Source organism: Molossus molossus, unplaced genomic scaffold (genome assembly GCF_014108415.1).
Source record: "Molossus molossus isolate mMolMol1 unplaced genomic scaffold, mMolMol1.p scaffold_m16_p_3, whole genome shotgun sequence".
NCBI lineage: Eukaryota > Metazoa > Chordata > Mammalia > Chiroptera > Molossidae > Molossus > Molossus molossus.
The window spans coordinates 122,188,989-122,209,165 of record NW_023425366.1 but is presented as its reverse complement, the minus strand read 5'-3'; the positions used below and the strand labels follow the sequence as shown (position 1 = coordinate 122,209,165).

At 47.5% G+C, this 20,177-nt stretch overlaps 1 pseudogene; it reads left to right on the top strand.

The window, feature by feature from the left end:
• Positions 1-2,335: 2,335 nt before the first annotated feature.
• Positions 2,336-3,054, top strand: LOC118641364 (annotated as a pseudogene).
• The last annotated feature ends 17,123 nt before the right edge of the window (positions 3,055-20,177 follow it).

The window sequence follows — 20,177 nt, the reverse complement described above, 5'->3', positions numbered from 1 at the left end:
CATGAAAAGAGGTTAAACATCACTAATCATAAGAGAAATGCAAAGGAAAACCACAATCTGATAGCCCTTCACACACTCTAGAACAGCCATGATCAAAAAAACTAAAAATAACAGACGTCAGCAATGATGCAGAGAAACTGGAACCCTTAAACATTGCTTGTGCAAATGTAAAAAGGTGCAGCCTATGTATACAGTAGTTTGGCATTTCCTAAAAAAAAAAAAATCACCATATGGTTCAAGAACTCCACCCCTAAATGGATTCCCCCCCAAAATTGAAAGGGTGTTCAAACAAAAACTTTTACATGAATATTCATAGCAGCACTGTTCACATTAGCCCGAAAGGTAGAAACCACTCACACGTCCATCAATGGGTGAATGAATAAACAAAATGTGATAAATCCATAAACTGAATGATTATTCTGCCATATAAAGCAATAAAGTAAGATGGTACAGCCACTGTGGAAAACAGCATGGTGCTTCCTCAAAAACTTAAACACAGAATTAATGGATGATCCAGCAATTTCACTTCAGGGTACAGACCCAAAAGATTTGAATCCAGGGACTGGCACAGGTATTTGCACACCGTGTTCATAGAAGCATTATACACAATGGCCAAAAGCAACCCAAGTGCCCACTGACGGGTGAATAGACAAAATGTGGTACATGCACAGGGGGATATTATCAGCCTTAAAAACTGAGGAAATTCTGCCTGGCCAATGTGGCTCAGTGGTTGAGTTTCGACCCATGCACCTCGAAGTCACCAGTTTGATCCCTGGTCAGGGCACATGCCCAGGTTGTGGGCCCGATCCCCAGTGAGGGGCATGTAGGAGGCGGCCAATCGATGTTCTCTCTCATCGATGTTTCCATCTCTCTCTCCTTCTCCCTTCCTCTCTTTCTAAAATCAATACAGAAAAAATAAAATAAAATTTAAAAAAACACAGGAAATTCTGACACATGCTACAATGTGGATGGGCCATGAAGTCACTATCGTAAGTAAAATAGGACTGTCACAGAAAGACAAATAATATGATTCCATTTAAATGAGGTGTCTAGAGAAATGCAGTTCAGGGACAGAAAGCAGTGTGGCCTTGAGGCTGGGGCAGGGAGAGGGGTGTTTAATGGTCTCAGAGCTTTTACTTGAGGAGAATGAAACTGTCCGGAAGATGGATGGTGTTGATGATATTTGGATAACAATGTAAATGTAGTTAATGCCATAGAACTGTCTACTTCAAATGCTGTTAGGTGTTGACATATATCATCGCAATGAAAAAAACAGATGAAGTACTAATACATGTTAGAACGTGGATTAACACTGCAAACCTCCTCAGGGAAGGACGCCGGGCACCAAGGCACCCAGATCAGAGTCATCTGTGAGGTCTACATCCATCAGGCTCATGGAAAGTCTTAGTAAAGCCTCAGAAAAATCAAAATGGATCACAATGGAAAGGACATTTTCCCACAGTCGGGGCAGGTGGTGCCGGTTGAAGTGGGCTGTGGGTTGGGGTGTAATGTAGGACGCTCCACAGTTCGCTCGCTGGGGTAGGGTGGGTCCGTGGACAGCACACCTGTCTGATAACAAACACACGGGGGAACCGCGTGAAACGGCCAGTGCAGTGAGGAAACAACAGCTGCGCATCTGCGTGGAGAGAGTATGGCTACTGCAAATTTTCCGCACATCGGAAATTACTGGGAAGTAAGTTACTTTTTGAAACAACCATGTCAATACCATGTCAGAAGAGCGGAGGACACATAAAAGTTTATTAGAGAGGCCAAACCTTTGCAGACCCAGTTCACCAAAAGTGGTCAAGCTCATCACCCACGCAGCCGTCTACATGTTACCATGAGGCACTGTGGGAAGATTATATTAGTAGCCATGATGTCCTGGGATGCGGTAGACACAGTGGGGTTTTTTAAACATGTTTTAATTGATTTTTTTTTTTTAGGGGGGGAGAAAGAGATAGAAACATCGATGAAAGAGAAACATCGGTCAACAGCCTCCTGGATGCCCCCCACTGGGGATCGAGCCCAAAGCCTGGATATATGCCCTGACCAGGAATCAAACTCAACCTCTTGGTACAGGAGTCAATGCTCAACACCTGAGCCACACCGGCTGGGCTACAGTGGGATTTTTTAATTCCAATTTTCCACATCACTCCACCACCAAAAAACTGCTAGAACTAATGAGCCCAGTACATTTGCCGGACACAAAATCACCATACAAAAATTGGTTGCATTTCTACACACTAACAATGCACCACCAGAAAGACAAATTAAGAAAGCAGTCTTACTCCTCTCCTGGGCAAAGCCCCTGGGGCAGGAGCAAGAAGCCTGGACCATGTTGGACAGCAAGCTGAAGGCCCTCGATGGGCACAACTCTGCGGCTTCAGCTGCAACAATGAAACAGAATTTAGAAACTTTGTTGTTTGGATTGAAGCCCAGAAAATCAGACACCACAAGATTGAAGACAAAGATAACTTAAGGAACATCCGCAGCAGTGACTGGCCCACTTCTTTGAAAAGTATCTCACAGATGTTAACTGTCCTTTCAAGATTCAAGATCAACAAGAAGCAATTGACTGACTTCTTGGTTTAGCTCTTACATAATGCTGATAATGGAGATAATGCTGAAAAATACAAGGACCCGGTAGCTGATAATACAAAAAACAATGACAATGCAGCTAAAAATGCAGAGCCATTGACCAGCGTGGATGTTAATGATCCTGACTTTAAGTCTGGTGGAATGGCTTTGGCTAACCTTCCTCAGATTCAGCACCATGGTAACCTTAAGGCAATGCACATTTTGGTCCAGGAGCTCTGGACACAGGAGGCAGTTGCCAAAGCAAATCAAGCAGACGAGGGATTGCCTGTTGCTTTAGACAAGCATATTCTTGACACCGGAGATGCAGTTCTTACTAAAGCTGCTCAAATTCTGAGATCGCTTCACATAGAAGAGCTCAGAGAGATACAGACAAAAATTAATGAAGCCACAGTAGCTGTTCGGGCAATTGTTGCTGATCCAAAGACAGACCACAGACTGGAGAAATTTGGAAGGTGAACATTTTAGGATTTCAGCCTCTCGCCAGCTTAGTACAGTGAGGAGCCATGCACGCCCTGGTGTGTGTTTCCAAACCAAACATCACATTTTCAAGGGAGAAATCCCAGAAAAGTGACTATGTTTTAGAGATTTAATATCATTGCTTTTTCTTTAATAAAGTTTGGGAAAATGAAAAGAAAAAAATCCCATTTACAGTTGTGTCAAAAGAACAAAACACCTAGGAATAAAGGTAATCACGGTAAAAGACCTTACATTGACAACTGTAAGGCACTGATGAAAGAAATGCAAGGAGCAAAGAAGACACAAATAAATAAAAAGATACCAGTATTCATGGACTAGAAGATGAATACTTTTTTTAATTGATTTGAGTTTGGGGGGGCGTGTTGTTTGTTTGTTTGTTTGTTTGTTTGTTTGTTTGTTTTAGAGAAAGAGAGATAGAAACATTGATGTGGCAGAGAAACACCGTTCAGCTGCCTCCTGCACACCCCCTACTGGGGATCAGGCCCGCAACCTGGGCGTGTGCCCTGACCCGGAATCAAACCCAGACTTCTCAATCCACTGAGCCACACCAGTCAGGTGAAAAGTAATACTTTTTTTATTTAAACATTTATTTATTTAAGTTAAGTTTTTTCTTCTTTATTGATTTCAGAGATAGAGGGGAAGGGAGAGGAAGAGAGAGAGATAGAAACAGATTGGCTGCCTCCTGCATGCCCCCCACTGGGGATTTGACCCACAGCCTGGGCATGTGCCCTGACTGGGACTCCAACTGGCGACCTCTTGGTGCGTGGGTCAATGCTCAATCCCTGAGCCACCCTGGCTGGGCTGAAGATGAATACTTTTTAATGTCTATTCCAGCCCTGGCCAGTGTGTCTCGGTTGGTTGGAACATCATCCCATGCACTGAGGGGTTTCAGGTTTGATTCCTGGTTGGGACGCATACCGGAGGCAGCCGATCACTGTTTTCTTTCTCTCTCAGTCTCCCTTCCTCTCTCTCTAAAATCAATTTTTTAAAAAAGTGCATTCTACCCAAGGTGATCCATAGAGTCAGTGCAATCCCAACCAAAATTCCAATGGCATTTTTGTTACTGGATGGAGTCTGGGCCAGTAGTGTGTGGATCCCTGACTTCTTGCAGGAAATATCTCACAACCTGAGCCCAGGTGGTTTTGAGAGTGCCTTTACTGAAGCTGGGGACTGAGAAACGAAGGAAGAGCTCAGGACAGAAGCAGCAGCAGGAGGGAGCCAGGCGGCGGCTTTGGCTCCCTAGAAACCTTATGGGAAAGAAACGCGCCAAGGAGGGGCCGCTGTCAGCTCACGGGAGAGTCGGGGAAAGGGGCCTTGGAGACAGGTCGGGGTGAGCCCGGGCAGCAGCTGCTGCCCCTTGTTCCCCGTTGCAAGTCTCGTGGGGACCCTCGGAGTTTCGGAGAAGAGAGCGGAGGTACACGGTGTGGGCGTGCTTGGGGAGAGCGCACGGCGCTCCTTCTCCTCCCTGTGGCCAGGGGAACCCGAGGGAAGGCCTCGGGGCAGGGTCTCCATTTAATATTCGGCAGCTTTCCAGGTGTGTCCCTCAATGTGCTGATTCTTTCCAGGTGTGTCCCTCAATATGCTGATTCTTTCCAGGTGTGTCCCTCAATATGCTGATTCTTTCCAGGTGTGTCCCTCAATATGCTGATTCGTCAAAATGTACATACAGAGGGCTCAGGGGTTATTTTCTGGTAGTTTTATTTTCAAAGAACCTCATTGAAGAGGGACAGGGGCCGAGGCCATTCCGTCCCAGGATGGTCTGAAATACGTAAACCATGTGCTCCTTAGTGTCCTTGTTAGGGAAGAGAAAACCTTGTGATTCATTAGCCGGCTGTAAATCGCTCAAATCGTTTGGCCTTGTTTAATTATTTTGTCTCAGTTTCCCCAATTCCACTTGTCAAGGAATTCCCCTAGTTTCTTACTCTCCTGCCTTATTTCCACAGAAACAGAACAATCCTAACATTTAGGTCGAACCACAAGGGACCCCGAAGAGCCAAAGCAAACTTGAGGAAGAAAAAAGCTAGAGGCACCACGCTCCCTGACTCCAAACCACCGAAACAGTGTGGCCTGGCGTGGAAACAGACGCAAGGACCACGGGGCGGGTGGAGAGCCCAGAAATGAACACGCATAAGTGGCACTGGGACCACTGGCCACCTGTTGTGAGGTGTCAGCAAGATAACCAAGGACGCACAGCCGGATTGTAAAGGAGCACTTTATTACACCAGCGGGCTGGAGGGGTCTCCCCAAATCCTCAGCCACCTGCTTCTTTGTTGCCCACTTTTATAGGCACAAACTACAGGGGGAAAAAAAAAAAAAAAAACCTACATTCTCTTGGCGCCGCTTTTGGCACCGTTAAGGGGGTTGATACAGAGAAGGGGAGAGAGGAGCTTGTTAGAGGTCAGGGCAGCCATTAATCTCTGTTTTCTCATGGTTCCTCTGAGTTTCCCAAGGCCATCATTAACCCCTTATCTTTATAGTTTTCTTTGGGTTTCTCAAGGCCCTTATGTTTACAAGAAAAAGTCTGCCAGGGTGTGTACGTGCAGTAACTGAGGGTCAGAATGGAGTTATTACAGCCCCACTGGTTTTATGTACAAGTCAAATCATTGACCTTTTTTAATATATTAAGGATATTAACTCTGTCCCTGTGTTATTCCCAAGTTATTGGCATAGAAACAGCAAGTTTCACCTAGTGCCACACAGAGTCCCCCCTGCTTGAGGAAAAGGAGATCTAACCCTCATCTGCTTTGAGAAACATTCTCACAGATACAGAGAACATCTTGTTGGTTGCCAGATGGGAGGGGGTTAGGGGAATGGGTGAAAAAGGTGAAGGGATTAAGAAGTACAAAATCATTGCTAGACTGACAAACCTCAAAGGGAAAGGGGTTGGGGGGGGAATAAACCAAAGAACTTATATGCATAACCAATGGACACAGACAACAGTGTGGGAAAAGGCGGGAGGGGGGTGAGAGTGGGGAGGAGGGGGTCAATGGGGGAAAAATGAGGAACATCTGTAATACATTCAACAATAAAGATTTAAAAATAAATAAATAAATAAATAAACAAACCTCATCTGTTTTGTATTGCTTGAAGTTATACTTAGGTGGGTGTATGCAAGTCCCTTGCCCCTGGATATCCCCCAAAGTTAACTTGGGCTGCTCCCATGTACAGTTGTCAGCATCTGGGGGCTGGGAAATTGGTTCAGAGGCCTAGCCCTCTATAATAAGGTGGCCTCGAATTTAGGCATCACCAGCAGTCAGCCCCTATGACCTTCCTGCGGCCTAATAAAGTCTGGCTGACTAATGACAGTAATCTGAATGCGGTCAGATTTTCCTATGGGAAACCCTTGGTCTTTGTTAACCTTCTAAAACCCGAATGAGGGTCCCTGCTTCTCAGATAGTCCTTAGTAGTAAATATGGTTTCACAACCCCAAGGTGGACAAAAGTATTCACTCGTATTCAAGCAACTTGTGGTGACTGTACCGCTCCCTGGGCATATACAGATTCCTACCTGTGGTGGTCCCCATTCCCCCGTAGATGTCCCACAGCCCAGGGTAGGGCTTTCTATGTGACATCAATCTTCAGTAATACTATCTGTGCCTATGGTGCCTCTCATGAGGTAACATAGGCTGAGACTGAAAATAGGTTTTTCTATCCCCTTTGTGGCGACATTTCTTAAGACCTCCCCCAATATCCCATTTCTAAGTTCCCAGTTCCATTGGGGTCCAGATCTATAAAGATTCCCCTGTACATACTTACCTGGCAGGGGAGATACCATGAACAAGATTCCCCTGTACAGTCATAATCAGAAAAATTAGAGTCCCGGTAAATGCAAGAGTCTCATTTTTAAGGAGAGGCCTGCACTGTCCATTCTGCTTTTTCCGCCTTCAGCCAGGAATGGTGCAGCCAGACGGGGATGCCGTTGACCTTGACAGCCGTTGGTGCAGGCAGGATGACAGTGTATGGTCCCTTCCAGGCCGGAGTTAGTCCCTGGGTGGTGAATTTCTTTACCTACATTGAGTCCTCAGGCTGGAAAGTGGGCACAGGGTCTGCGGTGGGCACAGGCAGGGCATCGCAGATGTGTTTATGGACGGCCTTCTGGGCAGACTGCAGGGCCTGCAAGAACTGTAAGAGGGCGAGGGGGAGCAGAGTGGTCCAGTTTTCACCGGTTTCTAAAGTCCTGTTCAAGCGCTTTACCTGCCCGGAGCTCTGTGGGCGGTAAGCACAATGGAGCTTCTAATTTATATTTAACCCCTTAGACATACCCTGTGATATCTTTGCTATCAAGGCGGAGCCGTTGTCTGATCTAAGGGTCAGGAGTAGCCTAAACCTGTTACTCCCTTTACTACATCCCAGACTGTTGTTCTATCATCTGGGGCAGGCTCTCCGTCTCTGTGTCCTGTTCCTTCCCTTCTTGAGTGTTCCTCCAACGTCCTGTCTTCCTGTACTATGTGTGTCCCTTTCTCTTATCCTTCCTTCTCTTTTTATTTCTTCCCTCTCCACAATCCTTCTTCAGCTTGCTGATAGACCCTCTGTGACTTTTCTGCTCCCTCCCCTGACATGAACCTGAGAGCTTGCTCAGTCAATCCGCTGTCTGCACATCCCCCATTTTCTCCTCCTCCTCCCTACTTAGACCTGCACATTCCTGCTTCCCTCCGCCTTCTCCTTTGCCCTGTGACCTTACTGGACATTGCCTGCCTCTCCGGAGTTCAGTGAGCTTGGTGTAACCTGAGTGGGTGGGCTGGTGCAGCTGGTTGACCAAAGTCCGACCTAGAGCCTCTGGGACTAACAACCTCCCATCAGGCAGTGTCCATCATCCGTTGATTTCCTTTGTGGCTTGTTTCTGCTTCACTGAGTCACTTTCCGACCCAGTGTAAGTAGGAGTCAGAGGCAAACTTGGGTTTGGCGTGGTGACTGATATCTGGAGAGGTCCCCACTGGTTTTAGGGCCACCTGTCGAGCTTCCTTATCTGCAGCATGGTGTCCCCTTGCCCCATCAGAGAGCCTGGATTAGGGCGATGAGTTCAGCCCCTTGGGCTGAAGTCCCCTGTTTAATGACTGAGACCAAATGACACTGTCCAGAGTTACTACTGCTGTCCCAGCATACCTGATTTCTTCCTGGACATAGCTGCTCCCGTCCGTGAACAACACCTCATCTGATGGTGGCAGAGGGACATCCCTGAGGTCTGGGCGGCCGTCTGCAGTGTTGATTGCCCCCAGGCAGTCCTGCAGAGGTTTCTCCGGTCATTGTCTGGAGGCAGGCTGGCAGGATTGATGGCCAACATCTTGTGGAACTTGATGTGGGGGCTGGCCTGGAGTGGCAGTGGCCAGCAATTGAATGATCTCTGGAGGAGATCACGTCCGAGTAGGGGGTACGGGCACTCTGGCAGGACCAGAAAGGAATGAGTCACAGTATTTTCCCCAAGGTCTATAGTCCTCTTTGAAGTCCAGGGCTAGGTTAGGGCCCCATTGGCCCGGTCAAGACTGAGTCTGCTGCACCAGTGTCTACCAGGAAACTAACTAGTTTGTGCCCTGTTGTCTTGTATTATTCTGGGCTCCGGAGGGCTCAGTTGGAAGGAGCCCTGGCCCTGTCATTTTCCTAAATAAGGACGGCTTTTTATTTGTTCCTCTACACCTGACTTTGCCCTTATCTTTTCTATCCCTAATCGGGACCTAGGCCTGCCGTCCTGACCCTTCCTCATGTTTCCCTTCCTAGGGTGACCCTATTCCGTGTGCCCTGTTTCCCTTAAGTCTGCTCCTACCACCTTTGCTAATTCAGCCAATTGGGCCAATAGGCCTAACAGGAGAACACGGTGAAAAGTGTCTAAGAAAGCCCCTCCCCCGACAGTATTTGGGTCCCACCGCGGGCAGAGGAATGGGAACATTTCCTCTGACCCCAGGTTTACAAAAGGGCGCAGGAAAGGGGAGCGACGTCCTAACACATATGTTTACGAGGGGCAGAGTGTTTTTTAACTCTCTAAGAGCACTTCGCACCCGTGCCTGGGATCCCTATATTCAACTCCCCAAAGTTCAGAGAAGCCTGTTGGAAACTAGCTGCCACCAAAGCCGCTGTGGACGAGCCGCCTGGCCGGCAGGGAAGGAACACGCCCCCTCTGCAGCTGGACCGCCCTCCCGGGAACTCTGCGGCCCCTGTGGCCCCCGGTGAGTGCCTGCACCAACTCTGGGGCAAAGAGCCTGTACTGGGCCACCCTACCCCGAAAGTGGGCCATTCTAATTTACAGAGTGCACAATTTACCTTTTGAGAATTTAATCCCATACCCATATTCGTCTCCAAAAGCTTCCCTGAAATGCTGTAAGAGGCAACCGAGGGGGTCTTTTATGAACTTTGCCTATTTCCCATCCTCCCTAAATAGATGTTTTAGCCACAAGCTCGCCTCAGATTAAACAGAAAAACAGGAAACAAGAGAAAACCGAGAATTCCCAAGGGCTAAAGAGCTGTAGGCTCCCTTGCAGAAGGTCCGTGAGCCAGGATAAAATACCCTCAACCTCTAGAGAGACCGGCCGGCACCAATGTATCCTCGAGAGACAGCGGACAAACAGGCTGCAGCCACAGAAGAAGCACATGGGCCACGTATAGGGAACAGAGACAAAAGAAAACACACAAGACAGAAACTTTTCGCTTCGTCCACCTGGCAGTTTCCCTCGCGCAGATTTAGACGCCTCTTGGCCTCGGCAGGCGGGTGTAACCCCCGCACGGATCAGGCTCGCAGGTGGAGACCAGAATGTCCCCAAGAATCCGACACTGCCCTTAGCCTCTTTTAGAGGTCGTCACGGGACCACAGGTAAGGACCCACACAGGCTCCATAACAAGTGTCGTGGAGCACGGTCACTCACACACAATTGCATCCACACAGTCACATTCACACACCACAAGTTCCCGGGAGGTGATCAGACTCCCCTTCCGCCCCAGCGGCGGGCCAAGGAAAATTCCTTATCCAGTGGGAACATGATGAACCCCACCTAACGTCTTAGGGGGATCCCGGAGAGGAGAGGTACGCTGCGTCCACCCTCTCACCCTCTCCCAGAAAGACCAGTCACCCAGAACCTACCTCCGGAGGCTTTACCAGGTCTCCTTTCATCTTTTGGGGATGTCTTGGCATCTCCCGGCCGCTCATCGGAAACCTAAGTAGGATCTTTGGGGCCCTGGAACGGCTCAGGTGGTACCCCCCTAAAGAACTACAGGTCCGGTGGCCAGACCGGAAGAGGCCATGCATCCTAGGCGTCTGTCTCCTGGTGTCCTAAAGCACCAGGGGTCTCGCTGGGGCCTCCAAATGGTGTGAGGTGTCCGCGAGACAACCAGGGACGCACAGTCGGATTGTGAAGGAGCACTTTATTACACCGGCGGGCGGGGGGCTCTCCCCAAATCCTCAGCCACCTGCTTCTTTGTTGCCCACTTTTATAGGCACAAACTACAGAAAGAAAGAAAAAACAACTACATTCTCTTGGCGCCGCTTTTGGCACCGTTAGGGGGGGATGATACACAGAAGGGGAGAGAGGAGCTTGTTAGAGGCCAGGGCAGCCATTAATCTCTTTTTTCTCATGGTTCCTCTGAGTTTCCCAAGGCCGTCATTAACCCCTTATCTTTATAGTTTTCTTTGGGTTTCTCAAGGCCTTTATGTTTACAAGAAAGAGCCTGCCAGGGTGTGTACGTGCAGTAACTGACACTAGACACTGGACACTATCTTACACCACACGTAAAACTAACTAAAAACACCACAATTTTCCACAAGCATTTCCTGTTCTGAGTCATCGGAAGACTAACACCCCATCACCCCCTCAGCATTCCTCCTGCACCAGAAGCTTCTCTTCCTCTTTTCCTCCCTCAGTGGTGCCCCTCAGAGGGTCCTCAGGACACCAAGCTCCTGTCAACATCTCTCCCTAACAACCTGACAACACGGACCTCCCTCAAAATGCAGAAGCCCAGTCCATGGACAGAAGGCCCACGTGCCCTGTGGCCATAAGGGGGAGCTCTGACGCCCCCTGCCAGCCATTGGAGGTGGAGCAATGCAAACCACTCAGCTCACAGTTCAGTGAAGGCCAGACCCCTTCGGGGCAGCCCTGCTGAACCCATTAAATTTTGGAAATTTAAACTGAAGTGAAGCCAAATATCCCATGACGTCTGCAAAAATAGTTAAGAAAAAATTAATTGGAAACCAAGTGGAATGAAATGAATGTTAACACAACATCCTACACCAAAATTCACACAAAGTTGTCCATAGACAAATTTAAAATGCAAAACTATCAGGTATCTAGAAGAAAACATAAAAGAAAATCTATTTGGCCTTGGCTTTGGTGGTGATTTTTAACACATACATCAAAAGCCTAGTCATAAAAGAAAATAATAATATGAACTTTACAAAATTGAAACTCCTAATCTGGGAAAGACCTGGTTCAGAGAACCAAGAGACTAGCCATATTTGCAAAACACATATCTGATAAAGGATTTGGGCTCAAAATATACAAAGGACTCTCAAACAAACAACCCCATTACAAATGGGTAAAGATCTCTCTTCCATTTTCGGGGGCGGGGGCAGCCAAATTTTTGGTGGCCTTGTTTCGACAAGGCTGATAAAAAGAAAATTTTTTAAAAATGGGACAAGATCTGAAGAGACACTTGGTCAAAAAAGATACTGAGATGGTGAAAAAGCATACAGAAATAAGCTCCATATCACATATTATTAGGGAATTACAAATTAAAACTCCTATTTGAACTGCTAAACTCGAAAAATGACAATACCAATGCTCCAGTCAGAGAACCCTGAGAAGATGCTATTGCCTCAGCATAGCCATCCCCCCCATCCCCCCACCCCACCAGCACAGTGTTGTGGCGTGTCAGCAATACAACCAGAGATGCACAGCAAAATTATAAATGAAAGGAGCACTTTTATTCACTGGTAGGCTGCAGGGGTCATAGTCTCCCCAAATCCACAGCCCCAAGCCTTCTTTGTCGCTTGCTTATAAGGGCTCATTCTCTTGGCTCCACTTTTGGTGACGTTGAGGGAGGAACGGGTCATTAATCTCTTTCTTTTTGGTAGGAACGGGTACTGGAAGAGCTGTTACAGAGGTCAAGGTACAGGCAATCATTAACCTCTTTCTTTATGGTTCCTCTGGGTGTCAGTCCCAGGTTTTTTTGAAACCACTCCAGTGTGTACGTGCCTGAACAACTGGTCAGAATGGAGTCAAGTAGCCTAGCTCATTCCCCACTGGTTTATATATAAGTCAAACCACTGACTTTCCTTTCTCCTCTGGGTCAGGGTTATATTGGCCCTTAACTACATGGAGTTTTACAGAATTTATTTTCCTTTGTATAGTTTTTTTAGAGTGGGTTTAAGTGGGACCCAGACCCGCATAGGGAGAGTAACTCTGCTATGGGCCAATGGAGATTATTTGTTTTTGTTTTTCTGAAACCTTCTTCCGAATGGTGAATAGAATTCCAGGATTTTTACCAGTTACATATAGCCTCAGTCCCTATGTCCTTTCTGTGGCCCAATAAGGGTTTAGCTGACTAGTAACCTCAATCTGAATGGGGTTAGAGTTCCCTATAGGGAGATCCTAGGGATTGGCTAACCTTTTAAAATCTATATGAGGGTCTGTTTCTTAGATAGCCCTTAACAGTAAATATGGTTTCACAATCCTAAGATGGACAAAAGTATTCATTTGCATTCAAGCAACTCGTGGTGACTGTACCACTCCCTGTGCATATGTAGATTCCTACTCCTTGTAGCCCCCGTTTCCTCAAAGATGTCCTATAACCCAGGGTATGGGTCCTTCTATTTCTTCTGCATTATCTTCAGTAATAGCCTTTGTGCCTATGGTGCCTCTCACGAGGTCACATAGGTTGAGATTGAAAACAGGTTTTTCCATCCCCTTTGTGGTGACATTTCTGAAGACCTCCCCCAATATTTCATTTCTAAGTTCCTAGTTCCACTGGGGCCCAGGTCTATAAGGATTCCCCTGAACAGTCATAATTAGAAAAATTAAGGTCCCAATGAATGCAAGAGTCTCATCTTCAAGGGGTCTGGAGAGGCCCGGACCATCCATTTTGCCTTTTCCACCTTCAGCCGGGAATGGTGCAGCCAGGTCAGGATGCCATTGACCTTGACAGCCGTTGGTGTAGTCAGGATGACAGCGTATGGTCCCTTCCAGGCCGGAGTTAGTCCTTGAGCGGTGAGCTTCTTTATCCACACAGAGTCCCTGGGCTGGAAGGGGTACACAGTTTTCGAGGTGAGCACCGGCAGGGTGTTGCAGATGTGTTTATGGATGGCCTCCTGAGTGGACTGTAGGGCTTGTAAGAACTTGAGTAAGGAGTAGTTGTGAATTTCAGCCTTCAGTTCTTCCCTGAGCTTGGGAAGAATGGGAGGAGGTCTACCATTCATTATTTCATAAGGGGAGAATCCCTCCTCATATGGGGTACATCTTGCCTGTAAAAGGGCGAGGGGGAGCAGAGTGGTCCAGTTTTCACCAGTTTCTAAAGTAAATTTGGTTACGGTTTTCTTTAAAGTCCTGTTCATGTGCTCTACCTGCCCTGAGCTTTGGGGTTGGTAGGCACAATGGAGTTTCCAATTAATATTCAGGACCTTGGCTATGTCCTGTGATATTCTTGCCATAAAGGCAGGGCCATTGTCTGACCCTAGAGTCACAGGTGACCCGAATCTAGGAATGATTTCCTGGAGTAATTTCTTAACTACAATGGTGGCTGTCTCTGTTTTAGTAGGGTAAGCCTCAACCCACCCAGAGAAAGTGTCTAAGTAAACCAGGAGGTATTTATATCCTGACGCTGGTAACTTAACTTCTCTAAAATCTACTTCCCAATGTTCCCCTAGAGAGGCTCCCTGGGCCTGGATTCCCAGAGGAGTTTTTCTATCCTGTTTAGCATTAACCTAGGCACAGGTCATGCACCTGGATACAGTGCTATCCACTATATTGTCTAACTTGGGTATGACGTACCTGCCTCTCAGGAGTTCAGTAAGCTTGGTGTGGCCTAAATGAGTGGTTTGGTGCAGCTAATTAACTAAAGTCCTCCCTAAAGTCTCTGGGACCCAAAACCGCCCATCAGACAGTATCCACCATCCATTGCTTTCCTTTGTGGCTTGTTTTTGCTTGACTACGTCATTTTCTGAACCAGTGTAAGTAGAAGTCGAAGGCAAACTTAGGTTTGGCATGGTGACTAATATGTGTAGAGGCCCCACTGGTTTTAGGGTTGTTATCTCAAGCTTCCTGATCTGCAGCACGATTTCCCTGTGCATCTGTGGAGTTCTCTTTTTGATGTTCTTTACAATGTACTATAGCTACAGCCTTTGGTAACCAAATTGCATCTAATAAGGCAAGAATTTTTTTCCTTATTTTTAATATCCTTCCCAGGCCTGAGGTCAGAAGTCCTCGTTCCCAATAAATGGCACTATGCACATGTACTGTGGCAAAGGTATACCAACTGTATGAATAGATGGTTATTGATTTATTCTTTCCCCAGCATAGGGCCTGGATCGGGGCTATGAGTTCAGCCCTTTGGCCTGAAGTTCCTCTACTTAATGAGTGAGACCAAATGACATGGTCCAGAGTTACTACTGCTGCCCCAGCACGCCTGATTCCTTTTTGGATATAGCTGCTCCCATCTGTGAACAATACCTCATCTGATGATGGCAGTGGGTCATCCTTGAGATCTGGGCGGGTTGTCTGCACTGTTTCAATTACCTCCAGGCAGTCATGTAGAGGTTCCTCCGGGTCATCATCGGGGAGCAGACTAGCAGGATTAATGGCCACCGTCTTGTGGAATTTGAGGTGGGGTTGATCCAGGAGGAGTGCCTGGAGCTGAGTGACTCGGGTGTTTGACATCCAGCGCTCCGGAGCACTCCAGAGGAGGGCTTCAGCCGCATGGGGTGCAGTCAAAGCTAACTCTTACCCCAGAGGTAACGTGCCTGCCCCCTGTACTAGGAGAGCAGCAGCTGCCATTGCTCTGAGGCAGACAGGCCGTCCGGTGGCTACTGGATCTAGTCTTTTGGACAAGTAGGTACTGGTCTCTTCCAGGGTCCTAGGTTTTGAGTGAGGACTCCCTTTGCTATTCCTCTCACCTCACTTACATATAAATGGAAGGGCCTTGTAATGTCAGGTAGGGCAAGAGCCGGAGCTGACACCAGGGTTTCAAAAGCCTCCTGCTCTGTCTCAGTCCAGACTGAGGCTGCATTCCCCCCGTGCTCGCATATAGAGATTTTGCAATGGCTGCGAATCCCGGGATCCACAGGCAGTGGTACCTTTTGCCCCTAGGAATCCCCTGACTTGCTTAGTTTTCGGGATGGGAATTCACAGGATGGCCTCTGTGCAGTTCAGAGAAAGGTCCACTGCCCTTTACTAATCTCATACCCCAGGTATGTGACTTGTGGGGAACACAACTGAGCCTTTTTGGCCAAGACCCGGCACCCTAATGTCTGTCAGGTGCCCAGGAGGTGCTCAGTACCTCTCTGGCAATTCTCCTTGTCCTTTGCTGCTAGGAGAAGGTCATCTACATATCGGAGTAGGGTACATTCAGGGTCCTCTTGTCGAAAGTACTGCAAGTCAGAACTGAGAGCCTCATCAAATAGAGTAGGGGAGTCTGTAAAGCCTTGGGGTGGTCTTGTCCACGTTAGCTGTCCCGGAAATCCCTCCTCAGGGTCTGTCCACTCAGATGCAGATAGGCTGGCTGACAGAGCTAAAGGGATGCTAAAGAAGGCACCCTTCAAATCCAGAACTGTATGGAACTGGTGTTCTGGTGGAAGTAGGCGCAATAGAGTATAGGGGTTTGGGACCGTCAGGTGTATGGTCTCAACCCGTTTGTTTACTTCTCTCAAATCGTGTACTGGCCTAAAGTCTTTGGTGCCAGATTGCAACACTGGAAGTAAGGGTGTATTCCAGGATGATTGGCAGGGAACCAGAATCCCAGCCTCCCGGAGCCGACGAATATGAGGGGCAACGCCCTTCTTTGCTTCATGGCTCATGGGGTATTGTCTTACCCTGACTGGAGTTGCCCTGGCAAGCAGTTGAACCACAGTTGGTGGCTGGTGGCCAGCTAGTCCGGGAGGGTTGCTTTCAGCCCGGACGGAAGGGAAGAGATGTAATTTCTTCATGTAAGCCGATGTCTCAGGGTCCGTTTCCAAAGGGCCTGAGCTTCCTTCCTGAAAAAGATATTCTGACAAAGGGCAGGTTACAAGTATTTTTGAAAGGGAGAATGGGGGTTGGTCCTAATGTTCTGGGTTTACAGTAAGGTGTGCTTCTTCTCCAATAAATGATATTGTAGCCTGTAACTTTTGGAGATCACGTCTCAACAGAGGAAATGAACATTCAGGCATAACTAAGAAGGAGGGTGTAATGGTGTCCTTTCCAAGATTTACAGTCCTCTTGGTTGTCCAAGAGTAAAGGGCAGTCTGACCTGTCGCTCCTTGAACTGAGGTCTTCTCAGTTAGTGGACCAGAGGCTCAGTTAGGACTGAATGAGTAGCCCCTGTATCTATTAAGAAATTAACTGGGTCGTTCCAGTCAAGACGGCGGGTAGGTAACCGCAGTATCCGTCCTCCCACAGCCACATCACAGTTACAACTAAACTACAGAACAACCATCATTCAAAACCGCCTGAAATCAAGCTGAATGGAAGTCCTACAACTACGGAATTACAGCAGCAGCCACATGGAGACTGGTAGGAGGGGCAGAGGGGACGGGCTGGTCCCACACCCACGTGTGGCGGATAAAATCAGGAGGACACCTCGGCTGGGAAGGTCCTCCCTGAGGACTGAGGGGTCCCCGTCCCACACCAGGCACATAGCTCAGGGTTCCAGTGCCAGGAAGAGAATCCCCATAACTTCTGGCTGGAAAACCAGCGGGAACTGAGGCTCAGGGAGGCTGAGGCGGCTGGAGCCCAGGCAGCTCCTTAAAGGGCCCGCGCACGGACTTATCGGACTCTCTCCCTCTAAGCTTGGAGGGGAGGCAGCTCGAGGGGCACCAGAGACAAACAAGGAAGAACTGAGCTGTTTGGCACTGGAGCGAGGGCTGGAGAGGGGGCTTTCTCCGGGACAAATGTGCTGTCAGAGGCCTTTGTTCCTTTGGTGAGCCCTTCCCTGGGGCGGCAGACAGTCACCATATCTGGGACTCCAGCAACCTGGATCACACTGGTAGCCCCACCCTGGTGACTCCCTGAGGCCCCGCCCCACCCAACTTTCAGGCCCAACAAGCTGTTGCCACTTGCTTATCCATAGGATTGGCCTGTCTGGGATCCTGCTTCAGGTTTTCCTAAATTCTTTCAAACAAGCAGCATCTGGTCTCAGCTAGCCCCATACCTCTCGTTAAGTAATACACAGAAACAAACACAGAGAGACAGCCAAAATGAGACAAAGAAACAGGTCCCAAATGAAAGAACAGAACAAAACCCCAAGAAAAGAACTAAGCAAAATGGAGATAAGCAACCTAACAGATGCTGAGTTCAAAATACTGCTTATAAGGATGCTCAATGAACTTAGTGAGGGCCTCAAGAGCATAAAAAAGGACCAGTCAGAAATGATGGATACACAGTCAGAAATGAAAGAGGCGTTAACTGAAATAAAGAATAAGTTACACAGATTCAATAATAGAGTACGTAAAGCCAAGAAGCAAACCATTGATTCGGAATATCAGGAAGCAAAAAATGCCCAATCAGAACAGCAAAAAGAAAAAAGAATCCAAAAAACTGAGGATAGTGTAAGGAGCCTCTGGGACAACTTCAAGCGTGCCAACATTCGCATCTTGGGGGTGCCAGAAGGAGAAGAGAGAGAACAAGAAATCGAAAACCTGTTTGAAATAATAATGGCAAAACACTTTCCTAACTTGGTGAAGGAAAGAGACATACAAGTCCAGGAAGCACAGAGAGTCCCAAACAAGATGAACCCCAAGAGGCCCACACCAAGACACATCATCATCAAAATGCAAAAGGTTCAAGACAAAGAGAGAATCTTAAAAGCAGCAAGAGAAAAGCAGTTAATTACCTACAAGGGAGTTCCCATAAAGCTGTCAGCTGATTTCTCAAAAGAAACATTGCAGGCCAGAAGGGAGTGGCAAGAAATATTCAGAGTGATGAAAAGCAAGAACCTACAACCAAGATTACTCTGTCCTGCAAAGCTGTCATTTAGAATCGATGGCCATATAAAGAGTTTCCCAGACAAGAAAAAGCTAAAGGAGTTCATCACCACCAAACCGTTATTATATGAAATGACGAAGGGTCTTTTTGAAGAAAAAGATAAAACATATGAACAAACAAAATGGCAATGAATACATATCTATCGACAATGGAATCTACAAACAAAATGAACAGGCAGAACAGAAACATTCTCATAGATACAGAGAACATTTTGTTGGTTGCCAGATGGGAGGGGCTTGGGCGAATGGGTGAAAAAGGTGAAGGGATTAAGAAGTACAAATTCATTGCTAGACTGACAAACCTCGAAGGGAAAGGGGTTGGGGGTGGGAAGAAATAAACCAAAGAACTTATATGCATAACCAATGGACACAGACAACAGTGTGGGACAAGGCGGGAGGGGGGCGGGAGTGGGGAGGAGGGGTCAATGGGGGAAAAATCAGGAACATCTGTAATACATTCTACAATAAAGTTTAAAAAAGAAGAAGAAATTAACTGGTTTGCCCTCTACTTTGCAGTGATCCTGAGCTCCCAGGGGCTGAATTGAGAGGAGCCCTGGCCCGTCATTCCTTCTGAGTCAAGGATGACTGGGGTACGTCTATTTGCCTCATCTTTCTTATCTGCCTGATTTGGGCACTCTCACTTCCAATGTCCTTCTTTTTTGCAGTAGGCACATTGGTTTGTCCCTAGTCGGATCCTAGGCCTGCCGTCCTTATCCTTCCTCATGTTTCCCTTCCTAGGGTGATCCTTTTCTATGGGATCTGTTTCCCTTAAGGCTGCTATCACTACCTTTGCTATTCTTTTATCATGTTTCCCCCCAGGGTTTCCCTATTATTACACACCTTTTGAGCTATCTCAACCAATTGGGAGCAATTCATTCCTTCTAAACGTTCTAGCTTTTGGAGCTTTTTTCTAATATCTTGGACCGACTGAGTAACAAAGGCCACGTTTATTGCTCGCTGGTTTTCTGCAGCGTCCAGGTCTATTGGAGGGCACACTTGGGACGCTTCACAGAGTCGCTCCAGAAAGGCAGCAGGAGATTCCTGCAGGCCTGAATTACTTCTGAAACCTTGGATAAATTAGTTGGCTTTCTAGCAGCCACTCTTAATCCCTTCAATAAATACTGGTGAGAAGTGTCCAGTGAAGTTTTCCCTGCAGTGGTATTGGGGTCCCAACTGGGCCTGTGGGTAGGAAACACGCCATCGATTTCATCCTTATTTTCCCCTAATGATTTCCCAGCAGAGCCTAAAACCGCCTTTCTGGCCTCTAGTTTAATTCTTTGCCTCTCTCCTGAGGTGAAGAGGGTTGCCAAAGGGCTGCTGGCAGTCATTTCAATTTGGCCTGTGAGTATGAGAAATGGATTCCATCAGTCTAATAAGTAAGTGCCTGTGGTTTTTCAGAAAAAAGGGGGGTTTTGGGTCTTCCAATTAGAAAGATCACTGGTGGAAAAGGGAACATAGACTATAAAAAGGCGGTGCCTTCCATGTTCTCCTGTTGGAGGTGCCTCTCTTAGGGGTAGTATTGTATCCCCTCCCCCTTCTTTTGGGGGATTCCCATATTCTAATCCACTCCTGGTATGGGGCGATGAAGCGAGTGGCCCTGAGTCCCCTGAATGTGACTTTGTTCTTGGATTGTAGGAAGGTGGGAATTCTGGTTCCTCAGAGGAAGGGGGAAGTACTGGATATTTGGCCTTTGAAGTAGTGGGGTTTTGAGGTTTTTGTTTTACAGCCAGTATTCTAGTGCCAGTCTGGAGTGCACAGGTCTTTAACCATGGGGTATGAAAACCTCCAGAGGTAAGCTCTGGTGACTGGCCTATCTGGATGATAGTGAGAGGACCAGACGTGGCGCAACCTCTCCTCTCCGAGGAACACCCCTAAGACGTTAAGAGGGGTTCAAATCTGGCAAATTCTGTTCCCTCAGGCCTGCCTCTGGGGCGGAAGGGGAGTCTGATCACCTC